This window comes from Phoenix dactylifera, chromosome 2 (genome assembly GCF_051530095.1).
Source record: "Phoenix dactylifera cultivar Ajwa chromosome 2, Ajwa_hap1_PhDact_Kaust_v1.1, whole genome shotgun sequence".
NCBI lineage: Eukaryota > Viridiplantae > Streptophyta > Magnoliopsida > Arecales > Arecaceae > Phoenix > Phoenix dactylifera.
The window spans coordinates 52,773,158-52,780,995 of record NC_143191.1 but is presented as its reverse complement, the minus strand read 5'-3'; positions in this window follow the sequence as shown (position 1 = coordinate 52,780,995).

Below are 7,838 nucleotides of genomic sequence, written 5' to 3'. Positions count from 1 at the left end.
TTCAAAAGAAGATTTCCATTAAAAACAATAAGTTCATACAACCCCAAGAATATAAAATCAAATGTAAAACCCTTATCCCTTTGTTAGGGCTGCATCTAGCCCTAGAGAGGAGATCAGCCTTCCATAGAGTTGGAGACGGCAGCAGCAGCACAGCAGCGGGCTCCCATCTTTTTCTTCTCTTTTCTGATTCCTTCCTCCCTTTCTCTCCTCCTTATTTTTTTATTTCTCTGGTACTCGGCCTTTTATAGGCTGCACCTCCCCCTCGCTCCTCCTCTCTTTCTTCACGTGCGTGGGAGGATAAGGTCGTTGAAGATTGATCTGATCCGCTGCGTATCTGACCCGGACGCTGGGAAGAGCATGAGCTGTAAGCTGATCGCGGAGTACTCGGATGCGGAAGCTGATCTTGCGAACGGGAAGAAGCTTGAAGTTGGTTGGCAGCGGGATAAAGATTGGAGCCGATCCGGAAGTTGGTGTGCTGTTGGGATCGGGGACGACGCGGAAGAAGGTGATGATGTTGAGCATATCCCGGGATGAAACTGAACTTCGGTTGAGCAGCTGAGAACGGAAGAACGGCTGGGACGTTGGGACTGTTGTGATATGATGGGAAGAGGATAAGCTCTGTTTGGATGCCGTGAAGGCAGTGGGTGAGAGGAAGATGATAAATCGCGGAGAATGGGGAGGATCTTGGTTTTGTTCCTTAGATGCGGAAGGGAAGAATGCTATCGTGGAGAGGATGGGATCTGAATCGTGGATGCAGAAGGATGGAGCTTACAGCTGATGGCTTGGAGCTAAGATATGATCTGTGGATGATTCGGGAGGAACTCACGAACGGGATGTACATGAAACAGGGGAGCTGGGATTCTTATGTTTTAATCTAGATTTGGTTCTGGATGACTGTCATAGAACAGGAAAGAGATGCGGGGGATTTGATGATGGTGGAGTTCGGGAGGATGAGCTCGATTCGGTTGGGAACAGGGGAGATGATCCATGGGATTCGGTTGGTTACGGGATGAAGGCTGGAACTGGATGATTACGAATGGAGTGCGCGTGAAACAGGGGAAAGTAGCTGGGAACGGATGCTTGGGCTTTATCCCGTGGGTGATGGAAGATGAGATTCTGGCTATAGGATAAGGATGAAGCTTGAGCCGATCTGGTTGTTGGAACAGATGGGGTGCTGGGAGATGATCTGGAAGGAAGTTGAAGAAGCTGGGAGGTTGACGATGCTGTTCACGGTTGGAAAATCGCGTGGACGAGCAGCTGGGAGGATGGAATCGAATCCATGCGGCTGATGAGCTGGGGGATGGTCCTTGAATCGCGGACGGGAGAGAAGCTGGATATGGGAGAATCAACGTGGAGGAGATGAGCTGGACTTTGCTCTGTTCCGTGGATAATGGAAGGTTAGATTCGGGAGCTGGGAGTTTAGATCATGACGAGATGAGTGCTGGTTTGGTTCTGTTTGTGGGAGATCTGATCCGAAGCTGGGAGGAGTGGTTGTGGATGGAACTGGATCGTGGATGCTGGGGATGTGAATCTATTTGGGATTGGTCGGTTTGGGATGCAGGGGCTTTGGGTGAGAGAAATCCGGAAGAATGGGGAGATGGAGTGCGGAATGAAGTGATCGCAATATGAAGCTTGGGACTCGGCTTGATTTGAACGGGTGAAGAGGATTTGGCTCAATCTCGGGAACTGGGAAGTACGTGATTCGTGGGAGTGAAGAGGAAGCTTGGACACGTGGAAGGAAAGGCTTTGGCTGATTTGTGAAACTCGGGCAATTTCATGCGGGTGGCTGGGATGATCATTCTTACTTTTAAAATCTCATGTACTTTGGCATGTGTCACTTGGGATGGCTGCCACGTGTACTCTGGCATGATCAGGCTTCATGGTTATGAGTTAGATGATGGGTATGACCCGACCTGCATATGTTGAATTTGACCCAAAATAATTAAATCAAACTCGAATTACTAAATAATTTATTAAGATGCAATGATGAAGGGAAATATATTTTTTTATGTTTATATTTAAAATATGTGCATAAAAATAATAATAAGTGCTATGTAAATTAGATAAATTTATTTATTATTTAGCACTTATCAGCCGTCATCCCACTGGAGATTGGGCTTCCCTCTCCAAGAGTCGAGCATCATGATGCCAGCTCCAACTTTTCGCAGCTCAGAAGTAACCTTGACTTGATCGAGGAAACAAGGGAGGCCGCCCGAGTTCGTATGGCGAGGTACCAGCAAAAGACAGCTCAGTACTACAACGCCAAGGTCAAAATCAAATCCTTCAGACCAGGGGACCTTGTCCTCAGAAGAGCTGAAGCCTCCCGACCTGCCGAGCAAGGAAAGCTGGCCCCCAATTGGGAAGGACCGTACCGAGTCACGCGCGTTCGCTGGCCCGGAACTTACCAGCTGGAGTCCCCAGACGGGACGCCCATTCCGCGGAGCTGGAGCTCTGAAAACCTCCGCGTGTACCATCAGTAGAACCCTAAGGGGTTCCCCATTATTCGATTATTGAACCTCGTTTTATGAATTTCATTTTATAATAAACTTACGGTCCGTATACCCATCTTGAGCTCACCAATTTCTCCTGATTATCTCATGATGTCAGGATTGTTTCTCCTACTCTGACCACGGTCAAGATGCCATGCCGCAACGGGATGCCCCGATCTGTAGGGATGGCCCGAGACGTCGGGAGATGAGTTAGCGGTCCTCTCTGACCGGACGAGCTCGGCTCGTGCCCCATCGGCTTCCACCGTCGAGCTCGGCTCGTGCTCCCCGAATATGAGTTAGCGGTCCTCTCTGACCGGACGATCTCGGCTCGTGCTCCATCGGCTTCCACCGTCGAGCTCGGCTCGTGCTCCATCGGCTATGAGTTAGCGGTCCTCTGACCGGACGAGCTCGGCTCGTGCTCCTACCCTGAGACGTCAGGATGCCCCAATATATTGGGATGCCCTGCCGCAACGGGATGCCCCGATCTATCGGGATGGCCCGAGACGTCGGGAGATGAGTTAGCGGTCCTCTCTGACCGGACGAGCTCGGCTCGTGCTCCATCAGCTATGAGTTAGCGGTCCTCTCTGACCGGACGAGCTCGGCTCGTGCTCCTACCCTGACCACGGTCAGGATGCCCCGAGACGTCGGAATGCCTCGATCCGTCGGGATGCCCCGAGACGTCGGGATGCCCCGGCTATAGGGATGCCCGAGACGTTGGGAGATGAGTTAGCGGTCCTCTCTGACCGGACGAGCTCGGCTCGTGCTCCATCGGCTATGAGTTAGCGGTCCTCTCTGACCGGACGAGCTCGGCTCGTGCTCCATCGGCTACGAGTTAGCGGTCCTCTCTGACCGGACGAGCTCGGCTCGTGCTCCTACCCTGACCGCGGTCAGGATGCCCCGAGACGTCGGGATGCCCCAACTATAGGGATGCTCGAGACATCGAGATAAGTTAGCGGTCCTCTCTGACCGGACGAGCTCGGCTCGCGCTCCATCGGCTTCAGCCAACGAGTCCGGCCCGCTCTTCGTCATTGGATTTCTCTGTCGACGCCCTCCAAAAACGGAGTCCGAGCAGAGAAGCGTCTTCAGTCGCCTCGGCGCCGGGACGCACACGGTACAAGGTACCTATTTATTTAATGTCTTTACATTACCTATTATTGGATTTCTCTGTCGACGCCCTCCAAGAACGGAGCCCGAGCAGAGAAGCATCTTCAGTCGCCTCGGCGCCGGGACGCACACGGTACAAGGTACCTATTTATTTAATGTCTTTACATTACCTATTATTGGATTTCTCTGTCGACGCCCTCCAAAAATGGAGCCCGAGCAGAGAAGCGTCTTCAGTCGCCTTGGCACCGGGACGCACACAGTACAAGGTACCTATTTATTTAATGTCTTGAAATTACCTATTATTGGATTTCTCTCTCGACGCCCTCCAAGAACGGAGTCCGAGCAGAGAAGCGTCTTCAGTCGCCTCGGCGCCGGGACGCACACGGTACAAGGTACCTATTTATTTAATGTCTTTACATTACCTATTATTGGATCTCTGTCGACGCCCTCCAAGAACGGAGTCCGAGCAGAGAAGCGTCTTCAGTCGCCTCGGCGCCGGGACGCACACGGTACAAGGTACCTATTTATTTAATGTCTTTACATTACCTATTATTGGATTTCTCTGTCGACGCCCTCCAAGAACGGAGTCCGAGCAGAGAAGCGTCTTCAGTCGCCTCGGCGCCGGGACGCACACGGTACAAGGTACCTATTTATTTAATGTCTTTACATTACATTACCTATTATTGGATTTCTCTGTCGACGCCCTCCAAGAACGGAGCCCGAGCAGAGAAGCGTCTTCAGTCGCCTCGGCGCCAGGACGCACACGGTACAAGGTACCTATTTATTTAATGTCTTTAAATTACCTATTATTGGATTTCTCTGCCGATGTCCTCAAAGAACGGACACCGAACAGAGGAGCGTCTTCGATCGCCTCGGCGAAGAAGTGCTCATGACACCACATTGTTGCAAGTCCGGTGAATCCCCGTCACGGGCTGACGAGTATGCAGTCCATTTGTAAGAGAAGAATCCGGTTCGCCCCGGCAACCCGAGGCTCGGATTCGAAATTCGCCGCATTAAGAAGTCCCAAGTCCTAACGACCGCCCTAGGGCTTGGTCGAATTCTGGACTAGGCTCGGAAAAACGTTCCGAGCCCAAATCCTTGGTATAAGCACAAGCGTTGCTATACCATTAGTCGAAGAACCGAGCAATGGAGCTCGGCAAGCCAAACTCTAACTCAAAACCCTGTGGCGGGAAAAGCTGAGGCCCTAGAGCCCATATCCTCGGAACCTAAAACGGATCCGAGCAGAAAAACTTAGGCTACGACAGACAGAGTTTTCAAAAAAAAAAAAGAGAAATGTATATTCATTTCAAAAAGGCCCGTAGGCTAAGTACAAAATCCGGGTTTGGCCCTTACAAGTATGGGAAGCCATCCCGATTTTACAAGAAATAACAAAAATTACATCGGAGGCTCAAGCTCGACCACCTCGGCCTCGGCAGTACTAGGAGTGGTTGGCTCGGCTGCCGGGACCTCTTCGATGGCCTCGGCGGCAATAGTAGTAGCCTCGGGGGCGACCTCGGGGGCAACCTCGGTCACTTCGGGGATAGCTGCGGCCGCCTCGGCCCCCGAAGTTTCTGCCTCCGTGTTGCCCAGTAGATACAACCCAAGAGGGGGGGTGAATTGGGTTTTTTAAAACTTTTATGCTACTTCTAACACTTTTTGATTAATTATGCAAAGTTGTATAGATGCACAGTGGAATTTAAACTTAGCAACAGTTTGATTTATTGAATGAGACTTGATTAAGTAAATTGAATATGCTTGCAACTAAAGGATGCGCGGATAAGAGTTAAGCAAGCAATTTAACTAAGTAAGTAAGTGAGCAAGTTAGACAATGACAAAAAGCATCACAAACACAACAAACATATAGTGGTTCGGTGCACCCCAGCACCTACATCCACTCTCCAAGACCTCTTGGGAATTTCACTATAATCCTACAGATTACAGCCGGTTGTTTTACAAGCTCACAACCCAACTTGTTGTTTTGCGAGATCACAACGAACTCGGTCGGTTTTTCCAGGCTCACCGACTAGAACCACCTCGATTGTTTTTCCGGGATCACAATCGAACCCTTACACCGTTGGTTTCAACCTAGGCTCACCAACAAACCTATCACCGTTGGTTTTCCCTATGGCTCACCAACAAACCTTAACCCCTTGATTCAATCCCTTGATTGAATCAAGTTACAAGATATTAAAACAAAGGTTTAAAACAAATCAAAGCTTCTTAAACAAGCAAATATAACAATATAAACAAATAGAGTAAAGAGAAGCCCTCTAACGAGTTTTGAAGATGAAGGAGCTCGGCTTCTTCTTTACTTGACCCTCTTCTGATTTGGCATGAAGTAGAGGATCACCGAGGCAGCACACGGATGGAGAGGAAGCTTTGGGATTCACTTGGATGCTCTTCTTCTCTCTATTTTACTTTGAATGGCCCTTTTTGTGCTTATGGGAGATTTCCCTTGTAATCTCTTTGAAATCTCTCTCCTAAATGTTCTCTCCCACTTCCATGCCTTCTCCCCTAGCTCTCCTCTTGATTTTATAGCTTTAGAGGGAGTCCCAACAAAAATCTAGCCGTTAGAGACAAAAATAGAGCCGTTGGAATCAAGAAAAAAACTAGCCGTTATGCCTCCCAGCGTGCTCGAGTCGACTCGGCTGAAGTAGGAGTCGACTCGGCTGAAACAGGTTCGATCTGTGAATAGTAGTCTGCCGGCACTGTAGCTGGGAGTCGACTCCTGAAAGTTGGAGTCGACTCGAGATCACTGTAGCGCTGAAAATCAACTTTCTGTTTTTTTGTTTGTTCTCAGTCGGAGTCGACTCGTAGAGTATTGGAGTCGACTCGAGCACTGTTTCTTGAAACTCTAGAGTGTCAGAGTCGACTCTAAACTTCCAGGAGTCGACTCGAGGACTATTCTTTTGAATTTTTCTTTGAATTTGCTCCTTCAACTTGAATTCTTTGAACTTGAAACTTGGGCCAATGAATTGTAGCTTTCTTCCAACTTTTCTTGAGAACTTTGGAGGCCTTCTTGTATTCTTCCAACTTGCTATGTTCCTTGCAAAATAAATATCTTTCTCCTTGCAACACAAACATTAGTATTTATACTTCAAGGTTTTGTGATCATCAAAATCAATCTTTGGGTCATCAGTCTCCCCCTTTTTGATGATGACAAAATTTGGAGTATATGCAATATAATATGTATTGTGTTCTAGGACTAATGCATAGCTAAGTTGCATGAAGTAGAAAACATATATATTTAAAACATACTTCATGATAATGCTTTAGATTTAATCAGCTTAACACAATCAACATATTTCAATTTAAGCTGATTTGTATTCAATTCAAAATATAAAGCATCACAATCAACATATTTTAATTTAAGCTGATTTGTATTCAATTCAAAACATAAAGCATTATGAGCATATACTAGGATATTTCTCCCCCTTTTTGACAACATCAAAAAGATAGTGAAATATTAAGCACAAAGATAAGAATACTCAAATATTTCTTTTTCTTATTGTACTCTGATTTGCATGTCAAATTATTGCAAGCATATGAGTCATATAACTCAAGGCAATAATATTGGAAAAAGATTAATGAGCATAGATCAGAGCCAATTAAGAACACATCGAATGTGATTTCACAGATAGTTTTCTAATCAAATGTAGGTGGAATCTTTCTTAAGTTAATTCAAGAAGTACCATAAATGATATTCAAGGAAAGCACGAATGGAAATCTAACCTCTCTTCAATAATAAGTATGAAAGCTTGTTCATTTAAGATCTTTTGCCCAATATATATTAAGTATTTTAGCACCATGAGAGCAATTTAACTAATTTTCAGAGTATAAGAGCAATATATTAAGTATGATTGCAAAGTTCTTTTATGATGTAAAAATATTATGGCATAAATACCAAAACATGAATTCATGAAATTTATGATATATCTTAGAGCATACATAAAATGCAAAGCTTTGAAAGATCATTTAGAGTTCTTTTAAAGATTTTCTTTTATTCAAAAAAAAATAAGCACAATTTGATACATAAAAATATGAATTGGCACAAAATTGAAGTTCTAAAGAGCAAGCCAATTAGAACTCATTAGTGAATTCCAAAATAGATTTTCTAAGAGATACTCAAGAAAATTCAACACATTATTCTACCCCTTTTTCATTAAGTTAGAGACTCTTAAGATGAACTGTTGAATTGAAATTTGGTTCATGATTTATGCATAAGATATATTAACCAAATAACAA